Source organism: Puma concolor, chromosome B1 (assembly GCF_028749965.1).
Source record: "Puma concolor isolate L17-30 chromosome B1, mPumCon1.1.hap2, whole genome shotgun sequence".
NCBI lineage: Eukaryota > Metazoa > Chordata > Mammalia > Carnivora > Felidae > Puma > Puma concolor.
The window spans coordinates 135,928,570-135,949,349 of record NC_141670.1 but is presented as its reverse complement, the minus strand read 5'-3'; the positions used below and the strand labels follow the sequence as shown (position 1 = coordinate 135,949,349).

Genomic DNA, 20,780 nt, shown 5'->3' with positions numbered 1-20,780 from the left:
AAGGCCAGGGACTAAATAGAATTTATCTTTATTGCTGCTGTACCTAGCATAGAGGAGACAGCCAGTAAATATTTGAGGGAGAAGGAGGGAAGGAGGGAAGGAAGGAAGGAAGGAAGGAAGGAAGGAAGGAAGGAAGGAAGGAAGGAAGGAAGGGAGGAAGGGAAGGAGGAAGAAAGGAAGGAAGGAAGGAAGGGAGGACCAAAGGAAGGAATGAATGAAGGAAAAGGAACGAAGGGAGGAAGGGAAGGAGGAAATAATTGTATCTTATTTATTCTTCAAAGATTCTACCACAGTAATCTGTCCATTGAAAATATCTGTTAACCCTCATGTAAATCTGTTGTATTGATATGATAGCTTAGGTAATCAAGATGCCAATAGTTTCACCTGATATGTTGGCAAATCCCAGTACAGCTTGGAAACCATGATTTTTAAAGGCAAATTTTAATAGATCCCTCTCATAGGTAAATCAATGAGCAAACATTTGTACACACTAGCCCTTTGATAGCAGCAGATAATTTTAATATAAAGAATGATACAAATCTGGAAGGTAGATGCAATCAGTTTGGTTGCCTGTGCATAAACTATCTCCCTCATGGATAATGAAGTCTTAATAATTAGAAGTGACTTCCTATAACTCAAATATCTTATCTTTTGATTTAGAGTGACGATATGAAGCTAAAGATAACTAAAGGGGGTCAGGTAAAGCAAAATTGAGCATTGGTAAGTCTGTCTTCAAGACTCTTGTAAGCCTCCATCTGGCCTATTCTTCCCTTCCAGCTGTCCATGAAGCTGCTTTCCCTTCCCATGAAGTACCTTCATTGGCCAAGGTGACCCTCACCAAGGTAATCTACTTGGTCCTGGCCTTTTGAGTATCATCTCATGCTTTACTTAAAAGGAACAAACAATTTACCTCACAACATTTCTATTTTAATAGAAACAGTCTTCAACCAAAGAAGTAAGTGAGAATTTCACATATTATATCAGGTTCAGAAGCAGAAAACTAGAGGGTGTTTTGGCTCCTTAAATTATAACACAGAGCCAGACATCTGTACTCAAGACCAAGACTAAAAAGAAGTGAAACATAACAGATATGATTGCCTGTGACAGTCCACGTTGCTGACCTGGACCCTGGTTGGCAAGAGGACAGTCAACAGACATATGACATGATGTATTTGGCTGAAACTCATAAAAGACAAAAAATAGTTTAACTTGTTTCCTACCCGCTATTTCACACAGGTTTTGCCTAACATGTTTTATTCAATCTTTTAGGGGGGAGTAAGGGAGTAGAATATCTTTAAATCTTATTAAATTAAATTTCAAAAAAGAATTATTTTGATTCTTAAGACTTATAAATGATTTTCTAAAGACAATATCATCAAAGTTATCCACTCTCAAATTTAAAGGTGCTTAAAAGTGGGCCTTAGGGACCAAAAAAAAAAAAAAAAAAAAGTGGGCCTTAAGGATTTAAAGAACAAACAAACCACCTAGAATTTCCAAAAGTACAACTAGAAAGAAAACTGTGAAATATCCAGCATGTATAATTTCTGATATCTGCACTATAAATAATAGATTATCACATGTAATGAATGCTGCTACACTATGGACTAAATTTTCCAACAGGCCCTAATCTGAACACGTTTTTTGTTTTTGTTTTTATTTTCTTAATTTTTTTTAACATTTATTTATTATTGAGAGAAACAGAGTGTGAGCAGGGAAGGGGCAGAGAGAGGAGGAGACACAGAATCCGAAGCAGGCTCCAAGCTCCAAGCTGTTAGCACAGAGACCAACACGGGGCTCGAACTCACAAACCACAAGATCATTACCTGAGCCAAAGTCAGACACCTAACTGACTGAGCCACCCAGGTGCCCCTGAAAACATTTTTTGTGTTAACCAAATTTTCATTAAGATCTCATACTTTCATTTTAATAGTAGTTCCTCTAATAGTGGTTATTGGAATACACAGAACTATCTACGAAGAATCTGAGACATGCTAAAATTTAAGCTAACTCACTCTTCAAATAAACTCCAGTAAAATGCCAACTTATAAAGACTACCTTATTATTTTCCTAGTAGGACATCAAATTACTTGGGACCTCTCAAACAGTGACAGTCCCAAATCCATCTTCCCAGGAGATACAGCCTGAGGTTCCACCAATTGGTGAAAAGCCTTTAAATTTTTATACAATATGAGGGCTAGTTATGCTGTTTTTACTAGGGTGAACTATACTCCTGAGGACTTGGTGTCCCATCTTGGTAGCTTGTAGCCATTGAAAAACAAGACAAAATGGCACCATAATGACAAATTTCTGAATATCCTCTTAATTCATCTCATATGTAAGGCATTTGGTTCCACAAACCCGTTACACTCATTTCTATCTCTTTTTACTTTGATTATGTTATCATTTCTTAGAATTCCTGTTAGCACACTTACTTGGAATTTAAACCACATCAATGTTTTAAAGCTCCACTGAGTCCAACTTTCATCTTTAATATTGAGAAGGATTCAACACAGTGATAAAAAAGGAAGTGCTCCCCAGTTGGACTCCCTGGGCTCTACCAACACTAGCTGCATGATCTAGGGCAAGTTACTAAATCTCCCATGCTTCAGTTTCATCATTTATAAAATGGAAATGCTCAGTAGGATTCCTGTGAGGATTAAATGAATTAGTGCATGCAAAGTGCTTTGCACGGTGAGTGGCACAAGTAATCACTCAATAAATGTTATCCACTATTATAATCATGTATTATAACCCTCATCCTTCCAGCACTACTCTGAACAATTATAGACTCATAATTCACAAGAACCCTAGACCTTAGAAGTCACTGAGTTCAATCTCTCACATCAAGTAGTATCTTCTCTAACATGTTCGTAGTATTTGGTCAAACATGAAGATGGTTAAATGCAGTGCTGGAAAATTCACTATTCTTCTAAAAGCATGGACTTACAAATAATTCTAACCATCAGAAAGGTCTTTTATATATGGTGCCTATTCTCCACTCACTGGCCTCTTATTTCTGTCTTCTATACAGCTTCAAACAAACCTGCATCCTCTATCCACTTTCCACGGTACTCTGGACAATCTCTGATTAGTTAAGTAGAATACTTTGTTTAGGAAAGTAAAACAAATTTTAGCAAAATTTACTCAACAAAAACAACAACAATAAAACTATACTGTAATTATATAAAAAATTAAGGTAATCTTTGCTTCTGAGGGATTTGGCCAACAATATTCACATTTATCACATAATCTACTTACATAAGATTGTAGACTGTCAGGCTGCTTTCCAGATTGTATCCAGAGATATTAAAAAAATTTTTTTAGTCTACCTTTTTCTCTATGAAGTTCCTTTGGCTTTATGCCTTTTCTCCTTATGATTCTCTTTCCTACTTCTGTTCCTATCTTTCTATTATCTATCTCCTGCTCTGTTTTCTTTCTTCCATCAAACAATCATTCAACAAACATTTGTTCAGTATTACCAAGTATTAGGCACTGTGCTAGGCATGGAAAACCAAAAGATAATTAGATTTGGGTCAAATTACTCACAAGCTAAGGCACAGACACAGACACATAAATAGTAAAACATGCTATTATTTATGTAATACAATGAGATAGATATACCTAGGCTACTTTGAGAACACCAGGAAGGCATTCCCAATGGAAGGAGTCAGGGAAGGTTTCTGGTAACACCTGAGAAGTCTAGAGTGAGTCTCAGCAGTACTTCCAAGACTTGAAATCATGTGAGAATCTTGTTTGAAAGATTCTGAGCCAGGGTATCTGGATGGGACGTGAGATACGGCTTTTCTACCAAGCCCCAGATGATGCCCATGATGCTCACGCTGCTGGTCCCCAGACCATTCTTTCAATTGCAAATGCCTTAAAAGTTGGCTAATGACTAAATAAAGATTGGGTGGGATGAATATAGGCAGAATACACAGTATGAAGTAAATCACAGAGGTAAGAAACATTTGAGTGTGTGTGATGAGAATGAAGCACATTAGTGTCCCCAGGCAATTCGAAAGATCACCAGTTACTAAAATGGGGGTGAATGGGAGTATGGTATATGTTAAGGAAAAGTGAAGTTATTACATAGCCAATGGAGCATATCAAAGGTAAGCAGAGCAGTTACATGGTAACAACAGCAAATCGGATCTGGTGGTTCCATTGGTAGAATCATGGGCAGGCAAATAGAATTCTAGACTACATTAAATAAACCAGCTAACAACGATGATGAGGCAACTGACTTAAAAAACAAACAAAAACAAAAACAAAAACGTTTAGCAGGGGCTCCTGGTGGCCGAGTCAGTTAAGTGTCCGACTTCAGCTCAGGTCATGATCTCACAGTTCATGGGTTCAAGCCCCGTGTCAGGCCCTGCGATGACAGCTCAGAGCCTGGAGCCTGCTTCAGATTCTTTGTCTCCCTCTCTGTCTGCCTCTGTCCTGCTTGCATTCTGTGTCTCTCAAAAATAGATAAAAGTTACAAACAATTTTTTAAATGTTTAGCAGATAAAGTAAGTTGATTGCATTTTCAAGTAATTTAAAAACCAGGCAAGTTGTTACTCCTTTGCATTCTTTGCCAGCCTGATATCTAGTCTTTATCTGACACTTCACAACATGTGATCTTGAACAAGCCACTTAAGCTCTTTTTGCACCAGGTTCCACATTTTAAAACAGTGAAGAGTTGAATGAACACGGTGGTCTCTCTACCCTAAATTTGATGGTCCCATGAACTAAATTCATTTCTTTTTTTTTTTTTAATATTTACTTATTTTGAGAGAGAGAGAGCAGGGGAGGGGTAGAGAGAGAAGCAGAGGCAGAGCACAGAGCTCCACGCAGGGCTTGATCTAGGGAACCATGAGATCATGTCCTGAGCTGAAATCAAGAGTTGAACACTTAACTGGCTGAGCCACCCAGGTACCCAGAACTAAATTCATCTCTTATTGAATCATGGAATCATAATTCTTTACACCTAATCACAACACCTGGAATATAAATATACACTGTACGACTAATGTTGACTATACCTAACCAACAAGTAACAAGACTTTATATATTCTGCCTCTTCTTTACCCACAACATTCAGTACTGAGTCCAGTTGCTTTGTACTTACATTCTACTGGTGATTCCTTGGTTTATGTTCCTATGATTTTTTAACTGGATTCCTTCAATAGACCACATTAGGTGTTCTCTCTGACTCAGTCTAATCTTCTTCCAAATGCTATCCAAGAAATTGAAGAACTCTGGGGTCAGAAAGCCCCCAAATGCTAAATCCACTGTTTCTTAGCTGTATGACTGTTAGCAAGTTATTTAACATCTCTAAACCTGAGTTCCCTTATCTGTAAATCATAAGGATGATATGAAGATTAAATGCTTGCAAAGTGCTTAGCACAAGCAATTACACAGTAAGAACTCAATAAATGCTAGTTATTATTTTGAAAGACAAATCTCATAAACACTTGAGTAGGTACTTCACAAAAGAAAATCAAATGACCAATAAAAAATGAAAAGATGTTCTTCCTCATCAGTAATCAGCAAAAAGCCAATTAATACTTTCATGAGTACAATTATGTACCCACCTGATTAGTGAAACTTAAGAACTTATAAATCAAATGTTGGTGAGAATAGAGAACTTCCCTTGCTGATGGAAATGTAAACTGATATAACCGATTGGGGACAATATTCTAGCATTATTTGGAAAACCTGAATGTGCACATACCCCCATATTCAGTAGTTCCTTTCTTGAAGAAGATTTTACACATGTATACTAGAATCTATGAGTAACTATATATATAACTATATATAACTAATAACTTTATTACAAATATATTATTTATAATAAATATATTTAATATGTTTAATGAATATATTTGCATAAATATATTTGTTTATAAATAAAGGTTATGCACATAAATTAGCATAAGTAATACAGAAACAATCTAAATATTTACCAACAGTAAAATGGATAAGTAAATTTGGTATATTCATGGAGTAGAATACTACATAATTAAATGAATAAACTACATACATTAATGTAGAAGAATCTTATAATGTTCAGCAAAATCAGTTGATTAAGAATATATATACATACATATATATATATATATATATGTATATATATACTATGACTGTAAGATGGAAAACCTACAAAGAAAAGCAAAGGAACAAGGAACAAATGTGATAAGAGGCAAAATAGTGGTTAGTGGTCACCTTTAGTGGAGAAGAAAAAGCATGTGATCTTAAAGGAACACATAGGTACTTACTAAGAGTCTATTCCTTAATATGAATGGTGGTTATATGAGGTTTGCTTTATAATTATTCCTTAAACTATATTTGTTTTATACACGTTTCTATGTCTATGATATATTTCACAATTAAAAAATAAACCTGATCATGTCATTCTCCTACTTAGAATATTTTAAAAGCTCTTCATATTGGCATAAATTCCAAACTTTTTAGCTTTATTTAAGAGATCCTTCATGATATGTCTCCTGTACCCCTCTTCAGTTTCATTTCTACACCCCCATTTATGCCGTAGCACAGTAAATGGCACAGAGTGCTCCCAAAAAATCATACTCTGTTAAACCTTTGGGCCCTTGAAAAGTATTCCCACTGTTCCCTTCCACTGATTATTTCTCATTGTCCTTAACATTCAGCTAAAATATCACTCCCTTCAGGAAGCCTTGACAAATTCCCAGCCCATCTGTATTAGAGTCTCGTCTGCTGCACTTCCTTTAGCACCGCATGTCTACCCATTTAGCCGCCCAGTGTGTAAGTACCACACCCTTTGAACATTATCTCCCCCCAATTAATGGCACATTTTAGCATAAGCACCACACTCTTTAGACTGAAAGCTTCTTTAAGGCAGGTACTATCTCTTTCATCTATCCCAAGAGTCAAGGATAATGTCTACATCACAGATTCTCAATAAATGTTTGCTTAATGAGTAAATGTTTAAGACGGGGCAATATATGTTTTCTACATCACTGGGAGTGACACATAACGCAAAGCATTAAGTTCAACCATATAAAGTTGCCCTTCCTTTAGACCCTAGATGGTTCATTATTGGCAATTACATACTATTCTCCTTTATAACAAACACTCATTTAGTACATGGTGATTAAGCACAGCATAGCGATGGCTATTATATCTACTTTCTCGATATAACTGTAGGCAGACTGTAATGAAAATCATGATGTGAAAGAAGTACAGGGTTAATTTCATCAGTCTTCTGTAGTTATAGCTTAGGCATTAATTCACAAGAAAGCCTACCTACCCAGAGTTACATAAGCCACTAAGCAAACGAAAGAGATATATTGATCACCAGTTCAAAACAGCTTCTTTTGGAATCTTGCTGTCATACACTATTTCTCAAAGTTATTTGACAGACTATAACTGCTTCATCTCTGCTGGAGTCTATTGATTATTGACTTTGATGACTATAAAGCATCAAGTATTTTATAAAAAATATTCTGCCTGTGTGTGCTGATATTTTTATAAGATAATAAGTTTTAAAAATTATTCCAACTAGCAGAGAAACTGGATCTACTTTTTAAAATATATTTATTTATTTTGGGGAAAGCACAAGCTGGACATGAGCAGAGAGAGGGGAACAAAAGAGCTGAAGTTGGCTTTGCGCTGACAGGGTTGACAGCAGCGAGCCCAGTATGGGGCTCAAAGTCTCAAACCACGAGATTATGACCTCAGTTGAAGTTGGACACTCAACGGACTGAGCCACCCAGGTGCCCCAAAACTGGATCTACTTTTAATGTTGCTATATTAGGCACAAGGATCTGTAGGGTAAATGTCTATGAATTGTATTTTATAAAACTGTGATATGATTTCTCTCCCCTTATTTGCAAGGATCTAAATGCTATGTTAATATATATATTATATACATTCTTATATATATTCCTGTATGTTTACATAAGAATGAGTGAGTGTGTGTGTGTGTGTGTGTGTGTGTGTGTGTGTGTGTGTATTCCTGAAAGGTATTGAGCATTACAGGTTCTTTTCACAGAGAACCAATTCTTTTACCTACAGGGTAAATTGGTAAAATGTGTAATTATGTTGCAAATAATAAAAATCACTGAACAATAATGTCACTCGACTGTTAACTCAGCAACATGAAATTGTTCACTGCAGCCATCTTACACAGACTGGTATCGTCCTGGGTAGTAGCACCCTCCTGTCCCTGGTGTGACACAATTTACCCATGTACCCCAAGACTTCATGCTACTCTATGTGGCAGTGATAGCACTGCACCATCAATCAAACATTCTGTCCTGTTTATTTTCATTTCTTTATTTCACATTATTTGGAGCAGTATTTCTTCAGATCCATACACTAAATCACATGCAATATTTACATGAGTTATAAAGATCATATGTTTTCTGCTGTGGAATATTTTTAAATTTGCAACTCACCACTGCTTGTATGGTTTCTCATCTATAGGAAATGGTTCTAATTCAACAGCTTCTTGCATGAGTTGCCATAATGAAGATCTGAGATGGTCCTGCCTTTGGTGTTCCTCACGCTAGCCTGAAATCAAAGCAAAAACACAGAATGAGCTTTATTTGAACACTTAAATGGGAATTTCATCTGCATTAGGAAACCAAAACACTGACAAAGATAACTGAAAATGAGTGATGGCACACAGGATGAGGGAATAAAACATCCCAGGCTGGTTTACTCTATTCAAATTTATCACAAGCACAAGAACTTTGGGGTTACCAATACCAGAGTAGCTGGATATTTTAAAATCTTGACATAAAATCTGACATGATATTTGGGTTTTGTTATATCAGTTTGGTTTTGAGATACAAGGCACCCTACTCAGCTTCTATGGAAACAGTTCCACCCTTGCATGTTTGCATATTCTGCTTTTCACATAAGATTTCATTGGAAAAATGGGTTACATGCTTACCGATAAAAGAAGAAGTTCAAAAACCTCTGAAGTATTTGAAATAGAATAAAACTAAACTGAAAATGGTCTGACGCTGGAAACAGACCTGTATGTATGCTTTTCCTAATCTGATCTAGTTACAAAAATAGGTTTGTAACTTCAATCTGTTACTGTTACTTTTTGTGATTATAATGGACCATATTCTCCAAGATTGTACCAATTTCCAATGTTCTACCCATTATCAAACCATGAGTTTTAATTTCTAGAACTTTGGAAAGTATGCTCACAATACCCAAATAAAACCATCCTCTCTGCCCCAACTCAGAGTCCCATTCCTGGCCAGGTGCTTACAACTTACTACTAAGAATTCTTTCCACACCACACTCTCCTGCTCTGTGAACATCCCAGTGTGACCTCCAATGTCACCTACCACCATTCCCGAGGACAGGAATTTATTTCTCCTCTGAATTCCTATTATATTTAGTGTCAAATCACTAATAGGAGCCCTTGATCATATACCATCCTTGTTATTTAACCTCATCTCCCTAAATGATTATATGCTCCCAAATGGCTCCAAACTCTTCCTTCCATTGCACTTAGCAGAGAACACTGTACACAGGAGACATTCATCCAAGGACTATTTATTGAGCCCCAACAATGTGCCAAACAGACACAGTCAGTACTTGGTGGAGATTATACTTTAGTAGAGAACACAGGAAACAGGAATATGTAATTACTAGATAGTGTGATAACTGCAATGACAGAGGAAGTACAGACACTGAAGAAACCTTGCCAAATAAATGGGCCTAAGAGCTTTACTTCACTACCAATGCTCACATCCTACTTCCAGTGTATGAGAAGAGGACAATTACTTGAAGAAACCCATTTTCAGGAAGCACATGGAGAACCCAGGCAGGTTAACATCCAGAAACTAGGAGCAGTTTTACTTCTATGAAGAGAAGTCACTAAGATGAATTTCTAGTACTTTAAATCACTGCTGGGTGGTGGGGGTTTTTTCCTGCATTCTAACACACACACACACACACACACACACACACACACACACACAATGTAGCAAAAATCCTGTTTATTACTGAGCAGGTTACTCTGCAAATTCCTGATTGGCCTGCAGGGGAATTTCACTTACACCTGCACACTGTATGGGATTTCAGAGCAACTGTGGGTTAAGAATGTTTCTAAGGAACCTTCAGTCATCTCTTTTTCCGTTCAAATCTTTACTTTCCACTCCTAGGAACATTAGCTTTATAAACCTATGGCTTTCACATCTCAGAGATAAGAACAGTGAGAAAGGCCATAGTGGCTTATTATGGATCTAAAGCATCAATTCACCTAGAAAATTCTTTACCAAAAATAAGTATAAATTTGTAGCACTTTTCAAGCCAAAATGCTTCTTTTTATTTAAGGATTTTTAATGTCACCTGAGTTCTCCATTTGGAGTTTCTACCAAGATTCACAATAAGACAAGGGGGAGAGGGTAGGATAGTACCTAAAATATACGGATTTTTCACTCCCCCCCACCCTTTGCCTTGATTTTGTCATAAGGATAAAACGTACTCAAACTGAAAAATCTTTAGTCAAAACCTTACAACTTTGCCATGAAAATATGTACGGAGAGATAAATTTCTGAAAATCCAAGCTACAATTCTAAATTACATTTTCTCTTTCAAAGAGAAATAATCAATGTGCAGCATGATCTTTTCTCTAATCAGCAGCAGTGTCTCATCTCATACTCATATAATGCAATAAATATATTTAATATATTAAAGGGATAAATGGGTCTTGTTCTCCTTTCCCAATAAGCATTCCCCCAGTAGTCCATAGGCCCAACTTTATCTAAATCTTCGGTCCTCAAAAGGAGGTGTAAGAGATGCATGTGTGGTAAGAAAGAAATAGTCTGCAGCAAATACAGCATTGTATTCCTTTCTGTCATTACTGGACACTTTATGGTTCTTTTTGCCCAAGTGTTGCAGCGTCCAACCAAAAGCTTAAAGGAGACTACAAGAGGAGATAGTAGGCACAATGGAGAAAGAATTTTAAGTGTCAATTTGTTTACTTCTTATTCTGATCGAAGGAAGACTTGCTTTGAGACCCATTATTCTCATAAGCAAGTAAGCAATCATTTGATTTGAACCCACCAATTTCATGCAAAGTCTTTTGAGCTCCAAATGTGACCTGAAGTCACAACTAGAGCAGGAAGAGAGAATATCTGCCCCCATGTTTCACAAACAAGAAACACCCCAGTTTGTCTTTATTTTTTATCATCAGTATTAAAAGACTTTTTCCCTAAGATTACATCCAAAGAAATATATTCATTTACATAAAGCCACAATAAAACTAAAAAACAACAACAACAACAAAACAAAAAAAGACCTTTAAATATGGGACGCTTTACCTTTAAACATGGGAGGCTTTTTCATATTATTTTGGCTAGGCAGATACCTTTCGCTTATGATATTCTTATAAGATATACTAACAAGGGAAATCCTATGAATTTCCTATAATTTAAAAACGTACATTTATTTTATAGCATTCACAACCAAGTCTCAGTTCATTCTAACCTTGAAAATCATTGACCACGTACTATGAAACCATTAAATACTAATAGCTGCAGACATACCAGACAATGACAGCAAAACACACTCGGTCCCTCTGGGATCTGTTCATAAACATCCCCTTCCAGCATGACAAACACACTCCTCCCAACAGCAGATGCTGTTCTGGGGCAAGCAAGCAGGAAGCTGGAGGCAGCTGATTTCTCCACTCTACATATGATTTCTCACTGCCTCATCATCAAAAAAATTTTTTTTTACCAAAACTGCGAAGATTTTGTAATGCCAGGAGCCCATCAAATTAAAGATACTTTGCAACAACAGGAGAGAGTGATGTGCAAATGAGGAAGCATGAAGACTCTTTAATATCTAAGGTCATGCCACCTTTGTCATCTGATTTGCTGTTCCGTTGTGGGGAAGAGAAAATCGTTTGCTCTGTGTAAGAAAATAAGCTAACCTGGTACTTCATGTCAATTAAGAGTGAGATCGAGGCAGAAAAGGAATACATACCAAAAGCAGCAAAACTGCTCATCCAAACTGTCCTGCCCCTAAAATCCAAAGGTTCTGAAGTAGAGTCTGAAGCTTCTGAGCTCATTCATGAGCATCACTATCTATATTCGCAGCATATATGCTCACCTAAGGTAGAAAATGTACAGAAGCCTCTCTGAGAGAAGTGGTCATTCCTGCAACCATTTTTAATACGGTGATCAGCATTCTGTGAGATCTTCCTGGGTCTGGCAAGTAGCAGACTAGGGATGCAAGGAGGAAATTGGACCTTGGGCTGGCAATGCTGAGTGCACTTATTTTCCTGCAATCTGAACTGTGGCCTGTCCCATGACTTAGACTGCCTCTTTCCGGTTCGTTCATAAAAGTTATCATCAACACACCAGAAGCATGCAGTGCTGCTGTAAAGACACTGTCAGGCTCTGCAGCAAAGACAGCCCATGTAAACAACCTTGTGATTCCTTCAGAGCCTACTGCCATGGGATAAGCCATTCTTTTTCGGTAGCTAAATTGCAGCACCTGGGAAGTTATGTGTTAGGAGGTAAAAGCAGAGACAGCCTCTAGATTTCAATGTACAGGGGAAAATGCATATACAGTTTTTCTTAAAATATCTCTAACCTTGATTCACTTGAAGATTTTCCAATAAATCACGTTTTTTTTTTGTTTTTTTTTTTTTTGCTGCAGGCACAAATACATAAATTCTGATGAGTATATTGCCATGCTCATTGCTGATTTTTTCCCAAAAGAGCTCTGACATTTCTAGGGGACACAGTATCCCAGCACAGAATATGGGAACCCTGCCATTAAAAAAAAATGCTGCCTGCCGTGATAGGAGATCACTTTCTTAAAGGAACCCCTTACCTTTGCGACTGCAGTGCCAATGTTTTCTCTAATCTCTATCCTGACCCCTGTCCTGTGTTCCTCTTCCCAGCCCAAATTCAGCCTAGAATGTCTCTGCAAGAGTAATGCCATTAGTTTTACAACTAAAATATATAAATACTATTCCCTACTAAAAATATGTAAATATGTTCCAAAATATTCATTTAAATTATACCTCTCAGGAAGTAAACATAAATGTGTACTTAAAGACATGATTTTTTGATGTTTTATGGAACCCAGAGCATTTCTCAGATATAGGACTGAGGTCAGCACTTCTAACAAGCACAGCTGTTCTCTCTCTCTCCGTCTCTCTCCCCACCTCTCCTTTTCTCTCTCTCCCTCCTTCCCCCTCTTCCCCCACCCCCCCCCCCACCCCAGCTGTTTTTCTTCTCTTCCTTTCTGTAGCTCTGCATTGGTCTAAAAACCCCTGGTCACAATAAGAAAGCTCCCTCCCACCCCCTGCCAACCCTCACTCCAAACAGAAAGGTTTCCACACGCCCAAGTCTGGGGAGAGATGCTCCACACACAAGGAAAGGCTGGTAGCTTCTTGCCTTAGAGGTACTTCACTTCATTAACCTGCTTTCCACCCCATCTCTCCCACTTCTCCCATGCTTGCTCTCCCGCCCCACCAGGAGCAATCCATAGGCATCACCCCACCCTCCAAAAAACAGGTTAGAACCCAGAATGAGCAAAGAGCACCTACCATTCCGTGCTTGAGAACTACGATCCTGATCCAGCAGTGTTTGCCCCAGAAATCCTCCCTACTTGTTTTTCATTAACCACATTCCAAATTGTAATAAGGAATAGATTCTTTGGAGGTGGGGAAATTGTTTAAAATTAGTGATGGACAGGTGATTTCCAAGAAAACCCAATCTTAAACTCACTCAAGCCCCTAGGTATTGAGGGGTGAGGAGAAAACAGGAAAATTGTAAAAATGAAAAAAGAAAAGAAAAAGGTAAGCATATAACAAGCACCACCCACCCCCATAAAAAAAAAAAAAAAAAAAAAAAGAAGAAGAAGAAGAAGGGGAGGTTTTTTGAAAAAAAAAAAAAAGAAGAGTGGCTTGCTGAATCACCCTCTTTCACTGCCTGGAAACCATTGTGCAGCGCGATGCTGCCTGTACCATTGTGGAACCTACCAGAGGAGACGGACAGAGGGCTTGGGGAATGGGGTTGCTATGGCAACCGAAAGGAGCACACATGACGTCAAAGCCCAGAGAGGTCTAGGGAGGGGTAAGAGGGGGAAAGGGAAAGAGGAAAAAAGTCTATCTATGTGCGGCTAGAGCCAGTGTGTTTTCCGGTGAAATGAGGACCAGGCAAAATGGAAAGGAGTAGGGTTCCTTGGCAGCCACTATCAGGAACTACGACATCAGCAGCCAGGCTGCACAACCCACAGAAACAATCCGCTCCAAGCAGTGCTGGCTGTGTCCACAGCAGCGCTGAGGAACAAACACCGGCAGACCAAAACAACATACGAAATACGGTCAATCTCTGCTTTTCAACTAGCTCAGCTCTTTGCAAACAGCAGAAAGTGAGACTTGGGGTCTTTCTAAATGTCAAAACAAACAAGGATGCTAATAACCTCAGAGGAGAAGTGAGCATTGGAGTCCCAGCTGGATTCCAGAGGTCATTTGCACAGCACTATTATTACTCTTCTGTGTTTCCTTGTTTTTTATAAAAATCATAAATAAATGCCCACTACATCCAATTCAACAAACTGACTCTTAGATTGCAATTAGAATGTAGAAAAAAAAAAAATACAGTTGATTTGAGTTAACAAACCAGGGGTTCTTTTTTTAATTGCAGATAATTCTCTGGAAAACCAACGACAATTACATTACTATATGTGGCAAATATGTCTATTTTATTTAAGTAATTTTCCCTGCCTCTGACTGTTAGAGTTTCCATACAGTTGGTTTTTTTTTTTTTTTTTTTAAGTCTCCATACAGTTTTAACATCTACAAATAGTGCGTTTTTAGAATGAGGGGAGTTAACTATTTCCACTATTTTTAAAAAGTATCAAAATTTTTAACCGTTTGAAAATATTTTCTTTATATAATTTTCAATTCACATTTGGCCAAATAGCCTCAGCCCCTGGACGTCTCAAGTTACATTATCTAACCAAATTCCTTTTTTGCTTACACAACTTTGTGGTGGGTTTCTGTCTACTGAAACCAAGTAATGCTGAGTTTTATACCATTGTCCATTATGTTTGGAACTAGCATACTTACATGAATAAGGAGCTTCTTCCGTATGTTAACAGAAAAGATAAAATAGGCAACAGATACAAACTAAGTAGTAATTGCAGACACTAAAATATCATAAAACTGTGGGACCACATCAGGTTTTGTTTTCATTGTTGTTGCTGCTACTTTATTCAGGAGGGAATTTAGAAAAGGAAAGTCATACATGAGTTTTCTGTCTTTTTAATCCATTGGACAAGATAAGATTTTGGAAGTCACTTTACTCTAATTTCAACTTCAATAGGAATCACTTGATTATTAACTGGTTAGTCTTGGCAATGGGCCCGCCTATAAGAAAACTATGTCTCAAGCAAAAATATGTATCGATTAGCCAAACAACTTTATAGCAAATGTAATTAGCATTCAGGCTTTTCAGTTATTGTATTCTAAGTTATGATATCAAAAGTTAATTTTCAATAACTGGATATCAATGAAGGAAAAAATGAAACATAAAAGCTAAAATCTATAAAGCTAGTAGAATAAAATACAACTTTTAGAAGGAAAATAGCTTTCTGATCTTGGAGTAGGGAAAGATTTCTTAGGACACAGAAAGTACTCATCATAATAGAAAAAAAAATTGATCAAAATTAAAAGCTTCCTCTTATCCAAGTCACCATTAAGAAAATGAAAGAGACAAGCCACAGACTAGAAGAAAACTGTCTTGATAAACATCTGAAAATACTCTTGATATACACAAGTTCTAGATCATATAAAAATATCCTACAACTCAATGATAAAAAAACAAACAATTTTGTTTAATGGGCAGTCTTGAATAGGCACTTGGCAAGGGAGATTTACAAATGGTTGATAAGTACATAAAAAAGCATTCGGTGTCATTGGTCATCAGAGAAATGCAAATTAAAGCTACAATAAATGCCAGTTAGACCCATAAAAATGGCTATAAAATTTTAAAAGCCTAAAAACACTAAATATTGGCTAATATATGGAGAAACCAGAACTCTCCTACATTATTGGTGCAAGTATAAAATGGCAAAACTACTTTGGGAAATGGTTTGGTAGGGTGTTTTTTTTTTTAATTATAAACATATACCTACAGTATGACTCAACAATTCTATTCACAGATAGTCACCCAAGAGAATAGAATATATTTCCATTTAAAAAAACTTGTACATAAATGTGTATGCTAGCTTTATTTATAATTGGTAAAAACTGGAAACAACTCAAAGTATATCAACAGGAGAATGAATAAGTAAATTATCGTATATTCATATAATAGTACACTATTCAGCAATAAAAAAGAATGACAACAATGAATAGGCTGAAACCAACCAATTTCTTCCACTAGGTGTTAATTCTTGATGGCACAAGTTATAAAGAGTAATAATAGATGCCAACGTTGTTTGTAGATTTGGAAGTGGATTTTACTATTTAGAGCTTTAATTCTCAACCTACTCATTTCAGTAATATTTAGATGATCAAAATGGTATTTTAAGTTTATTCTATATAGCATAGAAAATTAATTTCCTAAAATTAGATCATTTAATACAAGTTGGCTTTTTTAAAAATCAACAATAGATCCCATTCCTGATTGATAGAAACTATTTACTTAAAGCCCTCAATAAGATGATTCTAACATAAATCTCTATTTGCAACTTCTCAATCCAACACAATGTGTTTTAGAGCCTCACTTCCCCACCAAAATACAACTTTAATCAAAAGAGAAAAAGAAAAAGAATAGATACCTATTGGCATCATTGTATTTGGCAGGCACTCTACTTATGCATAGATACACCCACCACATAAACTACCACAAAAGTACCTCCTTCCTTTTGTTTGGTATTTATCATACTATACATTGTATTACTCTAATTTTATGAATATATATCCTACCTCAAACTTGACTCTAACTTAATCTTCCTTATTATTCATTGTCTTTCTGCAAGTTCCCTTTTCCAGGAATCTGTCATATCTTCCTACACTTGGTAGGTAATCAGTAAGGTTATATGCATTGTTAAGGAGTGTTAAGTTTTGAGATATCCAATATTAAAACATGTAACTTCTGTTACAACATTAAATATTTAAACTTTAACTGTTTTAAATTCTTTTCAAAGGACTTTCAAATGAAACTGTACTTAATCTAGAAGTCTGACCTGAATTCTATCAGTACTATCAATCATAAAAATTTTTGAAAGAAGACTTTTAAGTGAATAAATGAATGTAACTTCTTATTTTCAAAAGCACGGAGTTGTATTTAGTGTTTCTTATATACAAGTTTATTTATTTAATGGCATGTTTGTAGTCTGTGGAAGGACTGAAGATTTGCAGGAATATTTCTTGTTCTCCAAGCAAGGAGATCTTTTTCACTTACAAATGAAAATCTTTTGGATATTACATTTTTCAAAATGAGCTACTGAAATATGCAACATCAATGAATCTCAAAAACATTATGTTAAGTGAAAAAAAAATGAGTCAAAAGAGCATTTACTTTATAAATCCATTTACATAAAGTTCTAGAACAAACAAAACTGTTCTATGGTAATGGAAATCAGAACTGTGATTGCCTGTGGGAGCCACAGAGTTGAAGACTGTTGAGGGCAAGACAGAAATTTCTGTAGTGATGGAATGTTCTGTATCTTGTTAGAAGTTATAAGTTGTTACATAGGTATAAGCACTTGTCAGGACTCCTCAAAGTGTAATTCCTAAGATTACTGCATTTCACTCTATGTAAATTGAACTACTGTTTAAAAATAATAACAATAGGGACCCCTGGGTGGCTCTGTCATTTAAGCATCCAACTCTTGATTTTGGCTCAGATCAGGATCCAAGGCCATGGGATCAAGCCCCACATGGGGCTCTGCACTGGGTGGGAGACCAGTTTGGGACTCCCTCTCTCTCTCTCCCTCTGGCCCTCTCCCCTGCCCACATTCTCTCTCTCTCTCTCTCTCTCTCTCTCTCTCTCTCTCTCTCTCTCAAACAAAAAATTTTAATTAAAAAAGGGGAAATAATAATAATAAATAATAATAATAATAATGTCAATTTCCAAGAAGAAAATTGCTGAGTAAGCAATAAGAACTCCTAAATGTGCAAATCTGGTCCCATACCTTGAATCTTGATTTTGCAGACCAGAGCAAACCCAGCAAAAGAAAAGGCAAGAACCATGTCAATAGGATCTTAAGAGATCTAGCAAACCCTCCAAAGTGAGGCAGACAATTGATGGAGGTTAACCTAACAAACAAGAAATAAGAATTCAGATATTTAAAATCAGATTTCTTAGAGAAGCCTGGCAAGAAGCACATCCCTAGGTTCTGCTGTAGGAACTATCATTCAGTGTTAGGACTCGCAATTCTGGAGGAAATGAAGGTACTAATGAACTAGCTTTCCAAACAGTAAATGGCAAGGGACTCTGGAATAGAGGAATACAAAGGAATCAAGTCAGGGAAACTGGAGTAAGAATTCAATTTCTGAATCCAAGTCGAAAATTGAACCCCCATTCATGGGGGCTTAGCAGTAAAACAAACTACTTCACTAAGATCTCTTATCAAAATTGGTCCTAGAATAGGGTTACCAACTCATACCCATTTGCCAGAAACTTCCTAAGTCTCACATACCAGGAAACCCCTTGGTCCTAGGCAAACTAGGACAGTTGATCATCCTATCCCAAAGTCTAAAATGGACTTGAACCCTCAACTGAGTATTAAAGGTCCCAGCCTCAATAGTTATACAAGAAAGAAGTCAAGAATTAGTTATAACAGTGATGTTGCTAAAGAGGAGTGTCACATAGCTACACTTTCAACAATTAGATTATTACACGATGCATAATGCATACGGTTTGGTAAACACAAGCAAAATTGTGAAAGATAAATCAGTAGAACTGGGTGAGTGAATAAATATAAGGGGAATGCAGAGGGTCAGTGTTGATTCAGATCACTATCATGTCAAGATATATAATAATGTCTTCTCTCAGAGTCAGTCATGTATTTTTCATGATGTTTCCACTTGGGCAACACTAGCCCTTTGCAAAACTATTTCATAATTTAAAAGTTTCAGAGATGCCTCATTCCATATCTCCCTTGTGGAAAGTTATATTTCACATTACTAAATTAAAAGTGCTGTGAAAATGAAGTTTAAAAAAAACCCTAAATTTCTCAAAATTAAGTCAAAATTTATATCTTAAAATAATTTCCCCAGTGAAGTTTATAATTAATATCTTTTATTATTCTGTTTGGATAGGAGACACAAGGCCAACAGCTTACCATGGCTATGGCAGTCTTGTATGGAGTGAACTTAAAATACTAAAGGTTCTTCATATAATCCAGCTATTCCCTTGTGGGTATTTATCCAAACAAAGTGAAAAACTAAATAAAAAAGATATCTGCACCCAAATGTTCATTGCAATATTGTTTACAACAGCCAAGATATGAAAACAACCTAAGTGTCTGTCAGTCAATGAATGAATTGTGGTATAGATAGATACAGATATAGATATAGATATAGATATAGATATAGATATAGATATAGATATAGATTATATAGATTTATAGATATAGATATCAGCCATAAAAAAGAATGAAACCTTGCCATTTGCTACAGCATGGATGGACCAGAGAACAGAATGGTGGTTGCCAGAGGTGGTGTGGGGAGTGGGTGAAATGGATGAAGGAAGTTAAAAGGCCTAACTTTCCAGTTATAAAATAACCATCTAGGAGATGTAATGTGCAGCATGGTGACTATAGCTAAAAAATTCTATAACTATATATAGTGATGAATGTTGGCTGGACTTATTGTGGTGATGGTTTTGCAATATATTTAGGTGCAATATATATTAGGTATATTTTATTGTACACCTGAAATGAATGTGATGCATGTCAATTATACTTCAATAAAAAATGAAATATTAATGGTTCCTAATAAGAGTAAACTTTGTGATCAGTGTCATAGAATAAGGAAGGATCTAACTTTGTATCACTTTTCTTTTTAACTAAAAGACTTTATATTTCAGAGAAGTTTTAGGTTTACAGAAAAATTGAGTAGAAAATTACAGAGAACCCTCATATACTCTGCTCCCCTCCCCACAGATTATTAACATATTGCATCAGTGTGGTAAGTTTCTTACATGATGAACCAAATAATGATATGTGATCATCCATTAAAGTCTATAGTTTATATTAGGGTTCACTCTTTGTATTGTACAGTTCTATGGGTTTTGACAAAGGTACAATGTCATGCTTGCACTCACTTTTAATTTTCTTCTTGCTTAGAAGTCTATTTTACATTCAGGTAACAAGTGTATTCACATCAAAAGAAAGTAGATAAGATTGGTCTGCTGAAAGGTTTTCCTAATGGACAGATCAAGACTGTTAGAAGTCAGTGGCAGAAAATGTACTTCGAACCAACTTTTATTAAGCTTATAAAAGTATTAATTTTTTTTCACTAAGAACACCCATAGCTAGCCAAATTATATCCCTTTGTGGTTAAATACACTTTGTACATGCAGAATGTCTGATGCAAAGAAAATAGTGGTTATATCAGATTTTCAGGATCTTTGGTTTTTTTGAAAGTCTAGATTTAGTTTACAATAATAAGGGGGAAAGAAATTCTACTTAAAAATAATGCCAAAGATGCTTCAGTTTCCTCAGGTAGCAACAGCTTAAAATACCTAATTAGAGGATTTGTCTTTTGAACAACTATGCTAATAGAAAAATGCCTTTTCTTAGATTCCAGT

The 20,780-nt window shown here is 36.3% G+C and overlaps 1 protein-coding gene across 4 annotated transcripts in view; it reads right to left on the bottom strand.

Annotated features, from left to right (window-relative positions):
* Window positions 1-14,018, bottom strand: part of MAPK10 (mitogen-activated protein kinase 10) — a 316,114-nt gene extending 302,096 nt beyond the window's left edge. For 2 of the 4 annotated variants that reach the window (XM_086704660.1, XM_086704661.1), the window contains exons 1-2: window positions 13,559-13,876; window positions 8,424-8,538 (exon numbers count right to left, since the gene is read on the bottom strand). The gene's annotated coding sequence lies outside the window, so the exon portion shown is untranslated. Of the gene's footprint in view, window positions 1-8,423; window positions 8,539-13,558 lie in introns of all 4 variants that reach the window. The other 2 variants (XM_025922450.2, XM_025922449.2) reach the window with 2 other exon arrangements.
* Window positions 14,019-20,780: the final 6,762 nt, after the last annotated feature.